The 17,055-nt window shown below is 52.4% G+C and overlaps 5 non-coding genes across 5 annotated transcripts; 1 reads left to right on the top strand and 4 right to left on the bottom strand.

Moving 5' to 3' along the window:
* Nucleotides 1–5,198: 5,198 nt before the first annotated feature.
* On the bottom strand, nucleotides 5,199–5,270 carry TRNAG-UCC (transfer RNA glycine (anticodon UCC)). The gene has a single exon. It is a non-coding gene; the product is annotated as a tRNA-Gly (tRNA).
* Nucleotides 5,271–11,561: 6,291 nt separating this feature from the next.
* TRNAE-UUC (transfer RNA glutamic acid (anticodon UUC)) lies at nucleotides 11,562–11,633 on the bottom strand. The gene has a single exon. It is a non-coding gene; the product is annotated as a tRNA-Glu (tRNA).
* A 748-nt stretch (nucleotides 11,634–12,381) lies between these two features.
* TRNAA-UGC (transfer RNA alanine (anticodon UGC)) lies at nucleotides 12,382–12,454 on the bottom strand. The gene has a single exon. It is a non-coding gene; the product is annotated as a tRNA-Ala (tRNA).
* Nucleotides 12,455–13,287: 833 nt separating this feature from the next.
* TRNAV-AAC (transfer RNA valine (anticodon AAC)) lies at nucleotides 13,288–13,360 on the bottom strand. The gene has a single exon. It is a non-coding gene; the product is annotated as a tRNA-Val (tRNA).
* A 1,200-nt stretch (nucleotides 13,361–14,560) lies between these two features.
* On the top strand, nucleotides 14,561–14,633 carry TRNAF-GAA (transfer RNA phenylalanine (anticodon GAA)). Its single transcript has one exon. It is a non-coding gene; the product is annotated as a tRNA-Phe (tRNA).
* The last annotated feature ends 2,422 nt before the right edge of the window (nucleotides 14,634–17,055 follow it).

The following is a 17,055-nucleotide window of genomic DNA, read 5'->3' as shown; positions in this document are numbered from 1 at the left end:
ACTATACATACAGTATGTTGGGGGCTAATTTGGCTACGACAAATCAGGAAAGAGATCTTGGAGTTATCATGGACAGTTCTCTGAAAACTTCCACGCAGTGTGCAGCAGCGGGCAAAAAGGCAAATAGGATGCTAGGAATTATTAGGAACGGGATAGAAAATAAGACCCAGAATATCTTACTGCCCCTGTATGAAACTATGGGCCGCCCACATCTTGAATACTGTGTACATATGTGGTCTCCTCACATCAAAAAAGACAATTTTGGCCTTGGAAAGGGTTCAGAAAAGGGCAACTAAAATGATTAGGGGTTTGGAATGGGTCCCATATGAGGAGAGGTTAAAGCGACTGGGACTTTTCAGTTTAGAAAAGAGGAGACTGAGGGGGGATATGATAGAGGTCTATAAAATCATGAGTGGTGTGGAGAGGGCGGATAAAGAAAAGTTATGTATTAGTCCCCTAAATAGAAGAACTAGAGGACACCAAATGAAATTAATGGGTAGCAGGTTTAAAACTAATAAAAGAAAGTTCTTCTTTACGCAGCGTGTAGTCAACCTGTGGAACTCCTTGCCAGAGGAGGCTGTGAAGGCTAGGACTATAATAGAGTTTAAAGAGAAGCTAGATAATTTCATGGAGGTTAGGTCCATAGAAGGTTATTAGCCAGGGGATAAAATGGTGTCCTTGGCCTCTGTTTGTCAGAGGCTGGGGAGAGATGGAAGGAGAAAAATCGCTAGATCATTGTCTTCTGTTCACCCTCTCTGGGGAACCTGGTGCTGGCCACTGTCGGTAGACAGGATACTGGGCTAGATGGACCTTTGGTCTGACCCAGTACGGCCATTCTTATGTAAATGGCAGGGGGCCAAGTGCAGACAATGAGGGAAAGGGAAAGAGACAACAGGGGTTTCTTGCTCAAGAAAGCCCTATGGCTAAAATGGCCATCAGAGCTTTCCTGCGCAGAACGTCCACACTGCCATGGGCGCTCTTACAGAAAAGCACTTCTCTTGTGCAACAGCACATGGCAGTGTGAACACATTGTTGTGCAAGACCTTTTGCATAAAACAGTCCTTGAGCAAGAAGTCTGCAGGGTAGATGTAGCCAGGGGGGCTGTGTCTACATTGGCACCCTTTTCTGGAAAAGGGATGCTAATGAGACAAGTCAGAATTGCAAATGCCGTGGGGGATTTAAATATCCCCCGCGGCATTTGAATGAACATGGATGCCACTATTTTCCAGCTCGGGGCTTTGCCAGAGAAAAGCGCCAGTCTAGATGGGATCTTTTGGAAAATAAAGCCTTTTGTGGAAGATCCCTTATTCCTCTTAAAATCAGGAATAAGGGATCTTCCGGAAAAGGCTTTATTTTCCGAAAGACCCCGTCTAGACTGGCGCTTTTCTCCGGCAAAGCCCCGAACCAGAAAAAAGCGGCAGCCATGTTCATGCAAATGCCGCGGGGGATACTTAAATCCCCCACAGCATTTGCAATTCCGAAGTGTCTCAGTAGCATCCCTTTTCTGGAAAAGGGTGCCAGTGTAGACACAGCCGGGGTGTTTGGGCTTTCTACCAGCCCTGAGCTTTGTACAGCAGCCCAGGGAACATTGTGAAAAGGCAAAACCTTCCTACCCTGGGTGTCCCTGGCCAGCCAGCGAGTGGCACAAAGGTTCCTTGAAGTGCTGACTTCAGGTGGTTTGAAAAAAACTCTTGCGGCTCAGATGAGGTGGCTGAGTGGTTAAGGAGATGGACTGCTAATCCATTGTCCTCTGCATGCATGGGTTCAAATCCCATTCTTATTGGGTGTTTGCAGCCCTCTCTCTTGCTTCTCCAGGAGTTCAGTGCCAGCCCCTCCTGTAACCCTGCCTGCCCCAGCCCTCTCTCACTGCAACCTGGGTAAAGGGGAAATCTCCATAGAGACACTCCTAGATGGGGCCCTCAATCCCTTCTGCCCTCCAGGGGAAACCTCACAAAGGAGATTCCAGGCAGCCAGGCCATGGGGGTCTCTGAGATGCCCCAGCCCTGCAGCCTGTCCCACCTGGCTGTTGCCATGGACCCTCTGTGAGGTCACTGCCTCCCAGCCAATGAGCTGAAATGCTGTAAAAGTTCCTTGTGATGTCACTGCTGCCTTGCAGGGCTCATGTCCTGCCTCTGGCCAGCCCCTTGGCTTGTGTGATCTGCTCCCTCTCTGCCCCCCTCACTCAGGGCTGGTTCTGGGGCTCAAGCAGGGAACATCAGAGGCTGCTTAGGGGGCCACATTGCTAGTCCAGGGGCCCTCCTGTGGGGCTGTGAGTGTTGCTGTCCCTGCTGTACAGACAGGGCCATAGAGCCTCAGGAGGCTGTAGCGGTGGGAGACACTTCCCTGGTTTCGAGAGGGAGATGGGATGTCAAGGCTCATGACTTGGAGCAGCTACAGATACTCAGGGAAAGCTGATTTTCAGAGGCATGTGATCAGCCCTTCCTGTGTATCTGGCTTCTTCAAAGGGGTTTAATCAGGAGCTAAAAGTTGAAGAAGGGACATTTAGATGGTTGAATTTCTTTCCCTGGTAGTGTTTTCTGTGTTCCCCAGTGGCCTAATGGACAAGGTGCTGACTTTCTAAGTCAGGGATTGTGGGTTCAAGTCCCATCTGGGGTGGTAGTTTGCTCTCACTGACAAAGAGTTTACTTTTCTCTGCTCTCCAGAGTAGTTGGCAAGGATGCTCCACAGTTGCTGTCTCCCTCTCTACACAAACTGTTCAGACACCTCACTAGCAAATGCTGGTGTAAGATGCAGATCTGGTTGCTAAAAGCCTGTGTATTCAAAGTCAGAATGAAGTGGCACATTTTGCCCTAGAATGCCCAGGAGTGACAGCCAGAGGGAGGTGGCTGTAGCAGAGCAGGGTCTGTCTGGAGACAAAGCGGAGCCTGAGGACGAGAAGGCCCATGAGAGGCAGAGACTCCAGAGCAGTGGGGGGCTAGTTATTTGATCTGGCAAAGTGACAGAAAATCCCCAGGCCCTGAGCATGGTGCGGGCGAGGCCCATGGGGCAGTTGCCTGATGGGGTTTGGGGGTAGAGAAGCTGTGAAGCTCTGTGAGTGGATAAGGTCCCTGGCTGTGCTGCACCACCTGCCGTGTGTGTGACTCAAACTGTCCCACGTCCCCTTTTGTGTGTCTGTTGCGCTTCCAGCTTCTTTCCTCAGGCACGTTCATCCGGCAAAGACCCCCCCCAGCGATCTTGTATCTTCCTTTGTGCAGCTCATCCGCAGACACAGCCAGGGCTGAAAGAAAATTGCTGTACTTTGGGAGTCAAAGGTGTTGTCTGGGGCCATGGACCAGCTTTACCAATCAGCCTGAGGAGGGTATCCTGGTTAACGCACTTACCTTGTAAACAGGAGATCCTGGGTTCAACTCCCAGTGGTGCCTTATTGCAGCCTTTGCTCACATTTTCCTATGTCCTTCTGGGACACAGAAGAGGCCTCCCCTGACCACCCATGGCACTGCTGGTTCAGGAAAAGGCTGATTGGGGAGGAGTATTGGGAAGAAGTAAACCACATGTGAGAAGCACCTGACGCCCTCACTGTCCATGGCTGCAGGAGCCGCAGAGGTTGCACCCTCAGGCTCTCTGAGCACGGACACCCCCAAAGAATGACAAGGGCGTGTGGTGCTGGCTCTCCTGTCCCAGCAATTGCAGTCAGAGCCCTGCCTTGCCAGTGCCAGTCACAGCAGCCTCTGCACCTGCTCCAGGCTTGTGGTTTCCTTCTTCCCAACACTCCTCCCCAATCAGCCTTTTCCTGAACCAGCAGTTCCATGGGTGGCCAGGGGAGGCCTCTTCTGTGTCCCAGAAGTTGCCAGGCTCTGACTCTTGCCCCGTTGGTGCTCCTGTCTAAATGCTCTTTTAAATGTGACTTCATGGTCCTGCTCAGGGTGTTTTTCTCCTCAGCAGCGCACAAGAAAGAAGCTGCTGCCAGTGGCCCTACAAGGCAAGACAAGCTTTGCCTGCCCCCTCAGCCTGACTCCCTACTTGGTCCCATTCTTGCCTCCCTTCCTGGGCTGACCCAGTGGCCGAAAGGGACTGTGGCTGCTGCTGACAGGGAATAAGCTGGGAGGCAAGGTGCTGGCAGCAAGAGATCCTGGCTTCCTCTTTGCCCTGGGTCTCAGTGCACCATGCCGGCCGCTAGCCACCTTCACCAAACCTCAAACCGGCTGGACGAGCCAACCCACATCTCAGTGAGTCGCTAGTGGCCCTGTCAGAGAAGAGCCCTTGGCAGCTGCAGAGACAGCACTTCAGCTGCTATAGGTGCCTTTCTGAAAGGGCCATTTGTGAGCTAAATTCCAGTTGCCTGGCTAGCTCAGTTGGTTATAGTGTGATGCTAATAACACCAAAGGCATGGGTTTGAGTCCCATGCTGCCAACAGAGGTGTTTGCTGTGGTGACTGTTGTGCTGCCTGTGATGGACAGGGGAAAGAGGCAGAAGGCTGAGGCTTTTCAGGGAACAGGCCAGGGAGCTGGTAAGAAGAAGCTCCAGTCTGCACAGACCCAGTGGCTAAAAGGCCCTTGGCTTGGCCTGCTTTCCCCCATAGCAGGCAAAACTCTTCTCTTCCCTCTATTGGGGGGCTATGCATGGGCCTGCTGGCTCAGCTATTTAGAGCTTCATGCTAATAATGCCCAGGTCATGGGTACAAGCCCCATGCAGACCCCACAACACCCAAATTAGTTTTATTTGAGCTGCTCCCCACGAAAAGCAGTGAGAGGGAGCCCTTGGCTGTGGGACCCACTTGTGCCTGTTGTTCAGGGTTAAATAAGTTCTCCCCCAGGAGGTCGCCTGTTCCCTTCCCACCTTGCATTGGTTGAGAATCAAATCAAGCAAGGAGCAGCAAACGTCAGGCACTGTCATTGTCTGGGCCACAGATACAGACCGTCTTGGAGCTGTGATCCCAGGAGGAGTCTCTGCAGGCCCTGCAGTCCATGCGGAGGAATGTGGACATTTATGGCCGAATGGCCAATGGTCTAGCAAAGAAAGGCCACCTCCCTCCTACCTCCACATCCTAGACCAAGTCAGAGCCAAGGTCAAGGAATCGCAGCAGGGGTATATGAGGGAAGCACCCATTACTGTGCATGCTCTCGGAGAGGATGAAAAGCGGTGAGAGGCAGCCGGCAGCTGCAGGACCCATTTGTGCCTGTTTTTTCAGGGTTCAAGTAAAAAGCTCAGCAACAAGCTTTGATGCTCCCTCTTTACATTGCATTGGTTGGGAATTGATCCCAGGACAACTGCTTGGAAGGCAGCTATGTTCACCACTATACCACCAATGCCTGCCCACAAAGCAGCTGGGAAAATTAGTGAGGGAAGCTCACATCTGCCATGAGGCTAGAGGGTGCCTGTGTGGTTTGGGTAAAGCATAATTTCTTGGCCATTAGGCACAGACCAGAAGTGGTGATGCTGGGGTAGTGGCTGCCCTGCACTCTCTGTGGTGTGAGGAGCTGGGCGGGAGAGGAGTCCCAGAGGTTGTTGGGTAGGAGAGTAGAGTTTATCGGCCTTCAGGCTAAGCTCTAGAGCAGCCAAGGGAGAGGTGGAGAAGTGACTTCTGGATACTCTGTGTGGCTTGGGGATGAGGACCAAGAGCCGTCCTTGTGTTATTGGCCGTAAAGTGTTGTTTCTGGGTCGTTTGCCTAAGATCAGGCACTTCTGCCTTCCGGAGAGCCATGTCACAGGCACAAGCCCCCAAAGACCCCTTCAGGGACACATCACAGGACCAAGCAAGGGGCAGCAAACGCCAGGCACTGTCAGTGTCTGGGCCAGAGATAAAGACCCTCTTGGAGCTGTGATCCGAGGGGGAGTCTCTGCAGTCCCTGCAGTCCAGGAGGAGGAATGTGGACATTTGTGAACATATGAACATAAGAATGGCCGTACTGGGTCAGACCAAAGGTCCATCTAGCCTAGTGGCCTGTCTGCCGACAGTGGCCAGTGCCAGGTGCCCCGGAGGGGGTGGACCGAAGACAACGATCAAGCAATTTGTCTCCTGCCATCCCTCTCCAGCTTCTGACAAACAGAGGCCAGGGACACCATTCCTACCCCCTGGCTAATAGCCTTTTATGGACCTAACTGCCATGAAATTATCTAACATATGGCCGAATGGCTGATGGCCTTGCAGAGAAAGGCCACCTCCCCCATCCTGCATCCTAGACCAAGTCAGACCCAAGGTCAAAGAATTGCGGGAGGGGTGTGTGAGGGCCCATGAGGGCAGGTCTCGCTCTGGGGAAGCACCGCAGGACTGTGCATACTGTGAGGAACTGGACTGAATCCCGGAGTTTGGGGAGCCCCTGTCTCCAGGGATAGTTGTGGAGTCTGGGATGGAGACACCTGGGCAGCAGCTGCAGCTTCAGGATGACAACGCTGATGACCTGCAGCTCCAGGGGATGCAGGAGGACTCCCAAACGTCTTCAGGCAGTGGGGAGGGAACATCAGGGGAGTGCTATGAGGTTGCAACACCCAGGACATGTCTACACTTGCAGTCTCCTTCAGGAGAAAAATGCAAATGGAGACATTTGAAATTGTAAATGAATTTGGGATTTAAATATCCCGTGAGTCATTTGCATAATCGTGTCCGGATGTTGTTTCAAAATACTTTATTTTGAAATAAAAAACACCGTTTAGATGCAGTTATTTTGGGAGAAAACCCTTCTTCCGAAATAACCCTTAAACACTCCCCTCTGGTCTGGACCTAACATCAGTGTCAGCATTTGCTAGTCGGGGCTCTGGACAGCACTTGCACAGAGGGAGATGGCAACTGCGGGATACCCTGGGCAACTGTCCCAATGTCTCACAGCAGAAAAGAAAACAAAAGAGGCCAGTGCAAACAGCCCCTGGCAGCCAGGGAGTCAGCACGTCGGTGGGTGGGGCAGGGAGCTGGGGGCAGAGCTGGGCTCTAACTCGCTCGGTGACCTTGCCCCATTCAGTGAACCTCTCCCTGGCTCCATGGCCCTGTCTGTACAGCAGGGACAGCAACACTCACAGGCCTATAGGAGGGGGCTGGTTTCATGCTTCACCCCACGGCCTAGCAATGAGCCCCCAACACTCCCTGTGCTCGGGGAGCCAAGTTTGCTGTGTGAATTCTATGGGGCAGGTGCCGTCAGGCCTGGGCACTGGGATTATTTAACAGTTTCCCTGGCCCTCTGACACTGCTAAGATTGCGGCTGAGTGGTTCAGGTTTTCGATTAGAAGCCAATAGACTAAGCAGGTCCACAAAATCCACTAGCTCTGCAGCCCCAGAAAAGTAAATGTGAACCACAGTCCTCCCTGTCCCTTCCCCTCACGCCATGGGGGCTGGAATGCCAGAGGCCTGAGGTGTCTTAGCTGGGGGGCCACATCTCAGAGGGCTGGGGGCCTTTGGAAGAGGTTTTTTGTTTCTCACTTTTGTCGTCCCCGATTTTTCTGTGGATCAGTGGCCCCCGACCCAGAAAAGGTTCCCCCCCCCTGCCATAAATAAAGCAGCATTGAAACCTTTTGTACTGGCTGCAATGTTTTCCATTATTTCAAAAGAAGTTTGATCAACTAACATGAGACAGTTCAAACGCTTAATCTGTTTATTTCAATGAAACTTTTCTCCCCAGCTGCAGCCCCAGCAAAATGGCTGGGGTGTGATTATGTCATTAGTGGCGAGTGTCCATTAGTAACCAAGAGTCCATGGAAAGGTTTGGGGAGGGCAGGGGCTCAGCAAAGGGGTGGGGTCTTGCGGAAGGGACGGGATAGATCCTAGGTTGCCCTGATATTTAAAAGGTGACCTTGGGGGCATGTGGCACCCTGAGCAGCCTCTGATGTTCCCTGTGTGAGCCCCAGAACCAGCCCTGAGTGAGGGGGGCAGGGAGAGCAGCTCACACATGCCAAGGGGCTGGCCAGGGGCAGGACGTGAGCCTGCAAAGCAGCAGTGACTTCACAAGGGCCTTGTGCAGCACCTCAGCTCATTGGCTGGGAGGCAGTGACCTCACAGAGGGGCCATGGCAACAGCCAGGTGGGACAGGCTGCAGGGCTGGGGCAGCTCAGAGACCCCCATGGCCTGGCTGCCTGGAATCTCCTTTGTGAGGTTTCCCCTTGAGGACAGAAGGGATTGAGGGTCCCATCTGGGAGTGTCTCTTTGGAGATTTCCCCTTTCCCCAGGCTGCAGTGGGAGGGGCTGGGGCAGGCAGGGGTACAGGAGGGGCTGGCACTGAACTCCTGGGAGAAGCAAGAGGGAGGGCTGCAAACATCTAATGATGATGGGATTCGAACCCATGCGTGCAGAGCACACTGGATTAGCAGTCCATCACCTTAACCACTCGGCCACCTCATCTAAGCAGTTAGGGTTTGTTTCAAATCACCTGAAGTCAGCTCTTCAGGGAACCTTTCTGCCACTTGCTGACTGGCCAAGGACACCCAGGGTGGGAAGGTTTTGGCTTTTCACAATGTTCCCTGGTTTGTTGTACAAAGCTCAGTGCTGGTAACAAACCCAAACACCCCCTGGCTACATCTACCCTGCAGACTTCTTGCTCAAGAACTGTTTTGTGCAAGAGTTCTTGTGCAAAAGGTCTTGCACAACAGTGTCTCTGCACTGCCATGTGTTGTTGCACAAGAGAAGTGCTTTTCTGCAAGAGCGCACATAGCAGTGTGGACGCTCTCCTGCGCAGGAAAGCTCTGACGGGCATTTTAGCTATCGGGCTTTCTTGAGCAAGAAACCCCTGTTGCCCATCCACGCTGCCTCCGTGTGGACGAGTTCTTGCACAAGAGGGCTTCTTCCTCACAGGGAGAGGAATAATTCTTGCGCAAGAAGCCCTGTTGTCTGATGCTGCACTATAAATTTACTTGCACAAGAACGTGCCTGCAGTGTAGACTCTCTGCAAGTTTTTACACAAGAGCAGTTGCTCTTACACAAAAAGCCGGCAGTGTAGACGTAGCCCTGCAGTGTAGACACAACCTGAGAGAGACAAGGAAAGGAAGTGGCCGGAGCCTCCCCCCAACAGGCTGGCCCTCAACAGGACGGGCACGTCTACACAGCACCCTCACCTCGAAGTGAGCTGTGCAATGTGAGCGGCTGCCCGGGACCCCAGGGGAAGGTCTGTGGGGAGTTTCCAAGGCAACAACAACTACAAAGTTTCATAATCTACACTCATGTGACTGTGATTTATTCCTCCACTAACAAGTGTCTCTGAAGGGATGAGAAATGCAGGGCCCAGGTGCAGGGAGCCGGGTCACATTCTCCTGCCTGAGTCTCAGTCCTGGCTGAAGCCTGGCTACAGAGAGAAGAGGCCAATGCAAACAGCCCCATGGCAGTGAGGGAGTCAGTACGTGGGTGGAGGGAGCAGGGAGCTGGGGGCAGAGTTCAGCTCTAACTCACTAGGGTTGTGTCCCATAGTTCAAAATAATCAATGCGCCTATTTTGAAATAGCTTATTTTGTAATTTGGGGCTGGCTACACAGCACTTACTTTGAAATAAATCGCTATTCCGAAACATCCCTCACTCCTCCTGCCATGCAGGGACGTCAGAATAGCGAGCCCGTTATGGTTTGAAACAAGGGGCTTGCTCTTAAGACGCGTCAGTGTGATATGAGCACCACGTCCTAAACCTCCGAGCTAGTCGGCCCACGGGTGTCAGTCTCGCAAGTGGCCCTTTCAGAACGGAGCCTCGGGCAGTGGCAGCGATGTTGTGGGCTCTGGAACAAGGTAGAGGAGGTAGCAAAAGCTTTTGTAGGCAGGGGAATTAGCTCAAGTGGTAGAGCGCTCACTTAGCGTGTGAGAGGCAGTGGGATCCATGCCCACATTCTCCAACTGTAGTTCAGTTCTTATCCCTTATTTTCACTGTCCAGGGCTCAGTGGCCCCCTCCCTCTTCCTATCTGCTCTCCCAAAAGAGACAGACCTGGCTCCCCTTTCTTTTCCCCCAGCAATTGCCGTGCTGCAAAGCAGAGAGTGGAGATAACAAACTCAGCAGTCCGTCAAGCTTTGTGGTACAATGGAAAGCATGCTGGGCATTTATGCTGCAGTGGCTAGTGTGAACCCAACTAGACAGTCAACGGTTGTGGGTTCAAATCCCACCAGTGTTACTTTAGCTGCTTTCTCATTTCCAGGCAATCCTCAATGCTGAAATTGGGGTGGGCTTCAGTCCAGGTAGTTCCCAGCAGACCCCAGTGAGGGTGGAGGGAAGGGCTGGTTCTTGGGTTGTTGGCTGAGGGTTGATCTGAAAGGCTGCAGGTACCATGTCCTGCCCAGGAAGGCAAGACTGGCCTTTCCACAGCGCCCCTCCCCCAGAGCCAAGGTTCCCTCTAAGCCAGGCCTGGGCAATACAGGCCAGCGGGCTGTATCTAGCCCATCAAGACACTCCCTGCTTGCCCCACCCCCGCAAGCTGCTGAGAACAGGGACTGCTGGGCAGTTAGTGTCCCTGTTCCCAGCACAAACCCATTGGCTGGTTTCTGGCCATATGAAGCGTCATCCCCCCTCCACTCAGGGTCTTATTCATCGACCCAGATGGCCCCTGCAGCTTGTGTGGGGACAAGGCAGACAGGCTGCCTGAGAAATGTGCTGGGCTGCTGGCCGGGAGTGAGCCAGGTAAGTCTCCCAGCCAGAGCCTGACTGACACCCCAGCCCCTCCCTTCCCTCAACCCCCGGGTACCGCACGTAAACCAAACCCTGTCCCCCCACCTGAACCCACACCCCTCCCAGATCCTGCACCCCAAGTCACAACCCAACACCCTGCATTCATTCCTGCACCCCAGTCCTCTGCCCCAGGCTCCTGTCTGCACCAACCTGCATCCCAGACCCCCACCTCCTACGATAATAGCATGGAAAAGTGCAGCAGCCCAGCCTCAAAGCTGCTTACTGGAGCTGCCCTGTCTTCTCCAGAGCCCTTAGGTTGGCACCGGGGAGGCCTGAGTCCAGGCAGTGTCCAGTGGAGCCCAGCAGAGGCAGAGGGAAGGGCTGGTACTTGGGGGTGGGGCCGGGGGCTGTTCTGAAAGGCTGCAGGCGCCGTTAGACCCTTTTGTCCTTCCCTGTCTCACCCCAGCGCTGAGCAACACTCAGTGTCGGTCTGAGCATCCGTCCTGCTCTGGGACGTGTCTCTGTGGCAGGAACCTGCCCAGGCAGCTCTCGCAGTGAGGCCCCTCCCTGGCAGCACCGAGCAGTGAGAGCTGAGTGAAGGGGGAGGCAGGACCAGGGGGAGAAGGCTCCATGACTGTGTCAGAGGGAGGCTCTGCCCTGGCCAGTGGGGAATCGTTGCCTCTCCGAGGGGCCCAGGCCTGGTGAGTCATTTCCCCAGGTTACTGAGTGGGGGCTGGAGCCAGTTCTGTGTTGTCTCCTTCAACAACCAAACTGAACCAATGGATCTTGTGCCGACCTGACACTGCGCTGGGCTAGTGCTGTGTGTGCCACAGAGCTTCCTGCAGGGCTGCCCACATGGGAGAGGGGAGGGGCAATTTGAGTCACCAGCTCTGTCCCTTCTGAAAATGGCAAGTGTTGTTTTACAGTGAGGGAGAGGTGGGAAGGAGCCTGAAGTAACCTCTTGGGTCTCAGCTGCTGTAACATGTGGTAATGAGGTGAGAAAAATGACAAGGCAGTGGCCATGTGAAATTTCAGCCTGGTTTCCTTGACTGGGAATCGAACCCAGATCACAGCAGTGAAAATGCTGTATTCTAACCACTAGACCATCAGGGACATCTGAAACACACTTTTTTGCTCACCTACACCAGCCTTTCGCAGGCCATTTTCTGTCCACTTCAGGATTGTGGGCCCATTCTCCTTTGCCCAGAGGGGACAAGAACAGCCAAACAGAACATCAAAGCAGCCAGACTGGGCCATGCCAGTTGTCCAACTAGCCCAGGATACTGTCTCAGGACAGCAGCCAATTTCATTGTCCCGAGGGAATCCTCAGGACAGACAGTTATTAAGTGATCCCTGCAGTCGCTCATTCCCAGCTACTGGAATACACCAGCTAGGGACACCTGCCCTGTCCATCCTGGTTAAATGCCATTGATTGACCTTTCCTGTATTATATTATCCAGTTCTGTTTTGGACCTTCTTGTAGATTTCACCTTCACAACATCCTCTGGCAAGGAGTTCCACTGGGTGCAAAAATGCTTCCTTTTGGTCTATTTTTAACTTGGTTACTGATCAGTTTCATTCTGTCAGCCTGGTTCTTGAGTAGGAGAAAAAATAATTTATTTGCTTTCTGCACCCCTGTCATCATCGCATAAACCTCTGTCCCATCGCCCCTTGCTTGTCCCTTTCCCAAGCTGAGAAGAAGTTCCATGAAGGCTGGTGTCCAGCAGCTCCCTGCCCCAGTGTGGCTGGCTTTTGGGGACAGCAAGTAGGAAATGGTGAGGAGCGGGAGGGGGCTACTGGAGCCACTTAGCCCCTGGCTGGCTCTGCCAGTAAAAAGGAAAACAGGGATTTCCCCCAACACTGGAGAATGTGGGTATCGATCCCACTACCTCTCACATGCAAAGCGAGCGCTCTACCACTTGAGCTAATTCCCCTGCTGTATGAAGTGTGGCCTCCTTGGAGGCTCTTCCCTTCTCCACAGGGACGTCTGCCTTCTAGGTCAGTTAGTCCTGGGAAATGGGAATTCTTCAAAAAGACCACAAGGGCAACACTAAGGAAGGAGACTCCCTGCACCAAAGCCATGGGGGGAGCTCTGAGATGGCCCCTGCCCTGCAGCCTGTCCCACCTGGCCACTGTCATGGACTCTCTGTGACGTCACCACCTCCCAAACTCCATTAGCCAATAAGATGCAGTGCTGCAAAAGCCCCTTGTGATGTCACTGACACAGGCAATCCTTAGGCTGACACTGGGGTGGGCTTGAGTCCAGACAGTTCCCAGCAGACCCCAGGGAGGGTGGAGGGAAGGGCTGGTCCTTGGGGTTGGGGTTGAGGGTTGTTCTGAAAGGCTGCAGGTGCCGTTAGACCCTTTTGTCCCTCCCTGTCTCCTACTAGTGCTGAGCAACACTCAGGCTGTGTCTACACTACACGGCTCTTCTGGAAAAAGCTATGCAAATTTCAAAACCCAGTTTCAGTTTGTGTAGCTTTTTCTTCTGCTTTTTTTTGGAAGAGGCTTTTCCGACATTTGGCAAGTCACACAAGGGAGGCATCAGGCAGAGCCAGCCCAATACACCAGCCTCCCAGGGCAGGGAAGGCCAAGCCAGAAGCCTCCAGCAGCTGCCTGGCCTGATTAATCTCCCCTTCCCAGACTGGCACCAAGAGGCATTCTCAGCTAACATCACCCCCCTCTGTCACATGGGAGTTGGGCTCATCCCAGGAACAGGCTGTTCTTATCTGGTCACCCAGGGGAGCAGCAGTAACAGAAGGCCGTGCATTTCTGCCTGGCTTTGAACCAGGAACCTTTTGCATGTTAGGCAAATGTGATAACCACTACACCACAGAAACACACTTTGGTGCTTGTGGAACGTGGATGACTGTTTTGTTACTAGCTTTTTCTAAAAGGGGACTGCACTTTGTGAACACTCCACCTCTTGTTCTCAGGGAAGCGACTAACCTGAGTTGTCAGCTCCTCATTTCCTCACCAGCCCCTTGAGATTTGTAGCTCAAAGCTGGAGCTGCTGTGGAAGGAGGTGAAGCTACAGAAGCTGACAGGGGACAATCAGCGGGCGGAGGGTTATTTTTTCTCCTTCCTGGGCTGATGTGGCTAGAACTGAGGAGAAGAAAATCCTCTTCCCTTCTCCTCAGAAGATGGAAATTGCAGTTGGTTCACTCTCTGGTTCTACTGAAGCTGGACCCCAGGACTAGACTTTTCTTTCTAAAACCCTGGTGAAAGCAGAGAGTGAATTGCTTGTAGACTGAGACTTAAAGAAAGTCATTGCCCAGCATAAGGCTTGAAGCCATGACTCTGAGATTAAGAGCCTTATGTTGTTCTGCTAACTGAGCTAGCCGGGCTGTAACAAGTATTTTTATACCCTATTACAGGGTAGCAGGAGCCAAGTGCTCTCAACTGCCTGACTTGGCTCTTGCCTCCAGTGGGGGATTCTGATCTTTGGGGAGGTTTGAGCTCAAATCCCCCTCCTGACACACCCACTTCTTTCCCCACAAGGAGCGGCCCCATTTCCATCTGTCCAGGGACAGGAGAAGGGGCCGGTTTCAGGATTTCTTGCGCAAGAACCTCCCCATGTAGACCTAGCCCTGCAGTCAGAGTTCGAAGGCTGTACCAAGTGGCCAGGAATGACATCCCTTGTTTCAGTATTTTTCTTCTATACAATTGTCAAGCTATATTTAGCTAAGCTGTTTGTGAATAACTGGCGGGTACCACAGTAGCCCACATCCGCACAAGCGCAAACGACCTCACTAGTGGTGCACATTATGAAACTCACTCCACCCATGGATGGAAAATCTCACAGGGAACACGGCCCCCCTGCCCATCTTCTTCCCTGCATTGGCAGCCACAGTCCCTTTCAGCCACTGGGACACCCCGGGAAGAGAGGCAGGAATGGGGCCAAGTGCAAGGCAGGCTGAGGGGGGCAGGCAAAGCTCATCTTGCCTTGCAGGTCCACTGGCAGCAGCATCTCTCTTGTATTCTGCTGAGAGAAAAATATGCCTGAGAGAAACATGGGCCTCAGAAAGCTTGCAGCAGTTGCCAAAGTAGCTCAGTTGGGAGAGCGTTAGACTGAAGATCTAAAGGTCCCTGGTTCAATCCCGGGCTTTGGCAGAAGCCTTAGTCAATACAGCTTAGTCTCTCTTGGCATCTCTCCATCTCTGGCAGGCCAGTATCTGCAGTCAGAGTTCAAAGGTTGTATCAAGAGGCCAGGAACGACATAATAAAGCTGATGATATTTCAGGGTTAGAAGTGGGAGAGGGGATTTCATGTCACCTCAGAGATTGTTGACACAGTAGAACAGGGCTCTTGGCTTCAGCTGCTCCCAGCCTTGTGTCTGTTTTTAATTCCATTTTAGTTTCATTCCCAGAAATGAACATTAACAGAGCCTGCCTCGGACTAAATCTGAGGCTTCCCCATACTGAGGACACACTATTTCTATTTTCTTAGACTGGAAGTTATTATGCTGATTTAAGCAATTTCAAAATAGTTTCCAAGTATACACATGCCCTTATAGTCCTGGTCTTCACAACATCCTCTGGCAAGGAGTTCCACAGGTTGACTGTGCGTTGTGTGAAGAAATACTTCCTTTTGTTTGTTTTCAACCTGCTAATATCATGGCGCATCCTGGCTGTGTCTACACTGGGCCACTTATTCCGGAAAATCAGCCGCTTTTCCGGAATAAGCTGTGAGCTGTCTACACTGGCCCTTGAATTTCCGGAAAAGCAACGACTCTCTACTGTACAAAATCAGCCGCTATTCCGGAAAAGCTACGCTGCTCCCGCTCGGGCATAAGTCCTGATTCCGGAACACTGTTCCGGAAAAGGGCCAGTGTAGACAGCACAGTAGTCTTTTCCGGAAAAAATCCCCGATCGCGAAAATGACGATCGGGGCTCTTTTCCGGAAAAGTGCATCTACATTGGCCACAGATGCTTTTCTGGAAAAAGGGCTTTTCCGGAAAAGCAGCCTGCCAATGCAGACGCTCTTTTTCCGGAAATACTTATAACGAAAACTATTCTGTTTTAAGCATTTCCAGAAATTCATGCCAGTGTAGACACAGCCCCTTAGTTCTTCTATTATGGGAACAAGAAAAATACCTTCGCTTATTTACAGTCTCAAAACAGCCATGATTTATAGACCTCTATTTTATTTCCACTCTGTCTCCATCTTTCTAAGATGAAAAGTCCCAATCTCTCTTCATGTGGCAGCTGATCCAAACCTTTCATCATTTTTGTTGTGCTTGTCTGAAGTTTCCAATGCCAAGCTATGAGATTTTTTTGGGGGGGGGGGGGGGGATAAGGCAACCACATTTCCAGTCAGTGCTCAAGTTGTGGGCACAGCACGGATTTACAGAGATGTAATATGATAGTCAATGACTTCTTGTCAAGGCCTTTAAAAATAATTTCTAACATCCCATTTGTGGCTCTACATGGAGTGGATGTTTTTAGAGAGCTCTCCCAGCTGTGACTTGTTGTAGGCAGATTTGTTTCCATTTTGTATGTGTGTTGCTAATTGTTTATACTAATTATACGGGTTAATTGCCAGACTCAGAGCTCACAGCAATTTTCCATGAAAAGGTGTTTTCCCCTCCCCATCATGGTGCTGGAAAAAGAGTTAGTAACAGAATAGCTAGCCAAGCTTAAGCACTTTCATGGCTTTCTGTGGTGTAGTGGGTATGATGTTTGCCTAACATGCAACAGGTCCTTGGTTCACAGCCAGGCAGAAACAGAGTGTCTGCTTCCATTGCAGCTCCTCTTGGTGACCAGGAAAGTGCAGCTCCTGCTGCCCAACCTGTGCCTGGGAGGCTAGGTATGGGGTCAGCTCTTCCTGCTGGCCCAAGGAGGAAGCAAGGCAGGAATGGAAGCCAAGCTGAGGGAGGCAGACCAGAAGCTCTGGGATTCAGTGGTTGAGGAGAGTCTCCCACTCCCCCCTGCTGCCCTTGGTTCTGCCAAATCCTGTGGGGAGGCAGAGTCCTGTGCCTGTCTCAGGGCATCCCAGGGATGCTCCTTGCTGCAAAGGAGAAAAAGGGGGCTCTGGGTGGAAAGAAAACAAAACAAGCACAGCTGGTCCCAGTGGCCATGAGCTGGTGCTCCAACTGAGGGAGTGATGATTGGTGTAGGTCCTATGGGGTAAGGAACAGCCCTTAGGCCTGGGGAGTCCTGCAAGCTGAGCTCAAATCTCATTGGGACCTGCCACTGTTTGGCTGCAGAACCCTTCCACTTCCACTGCTTTGTCTTCCTTCCCCTTAGGTTCATGAGACCGTTTCTTACCTCACGCTGGGTGTCTGCTGCTCAGTGGGTGGCTGGGATGTGCTGGGACCCTGGACTTGCAGGATGCTGAGGTTTCATGTTTCTTGCTGCTGCCCCTGATGCCCTCTTGTTTGGTCCCAGCAGGTGCCAGGCTCTGCCTCTTGCCCCCGTGGTGCTCAAGGGAATGCGCATCAGGCCAGGCTGACTGGCCAAGGAACAGCAGGAGCCCTGTCCCAGGAGGGGAAGGAGGGGCCAGCGTGTGTGAGGGCGTCACCCAGACAGGCAGC

The sequence above is a fragment of the Pelodiscus sinensis genome, chromosome 19 (genome assembly GCF_052426305.1).
Source record: "Pelodiscus sinensis isolate ZL-2025 chromosome 19, ASM5242630v1, whole genome shotgun sequence".
Classification (NCBI taxonomy): Eukaryota; Metazoa; Chordata; order Testudines; family Trionychidae; genus Pelodiscus; species Pelodiscus sinensis.
Note: the sequence above shows the minus strand (reverse complement) of the source record. Positions and strands in the feature narration are given on the sequence as shown.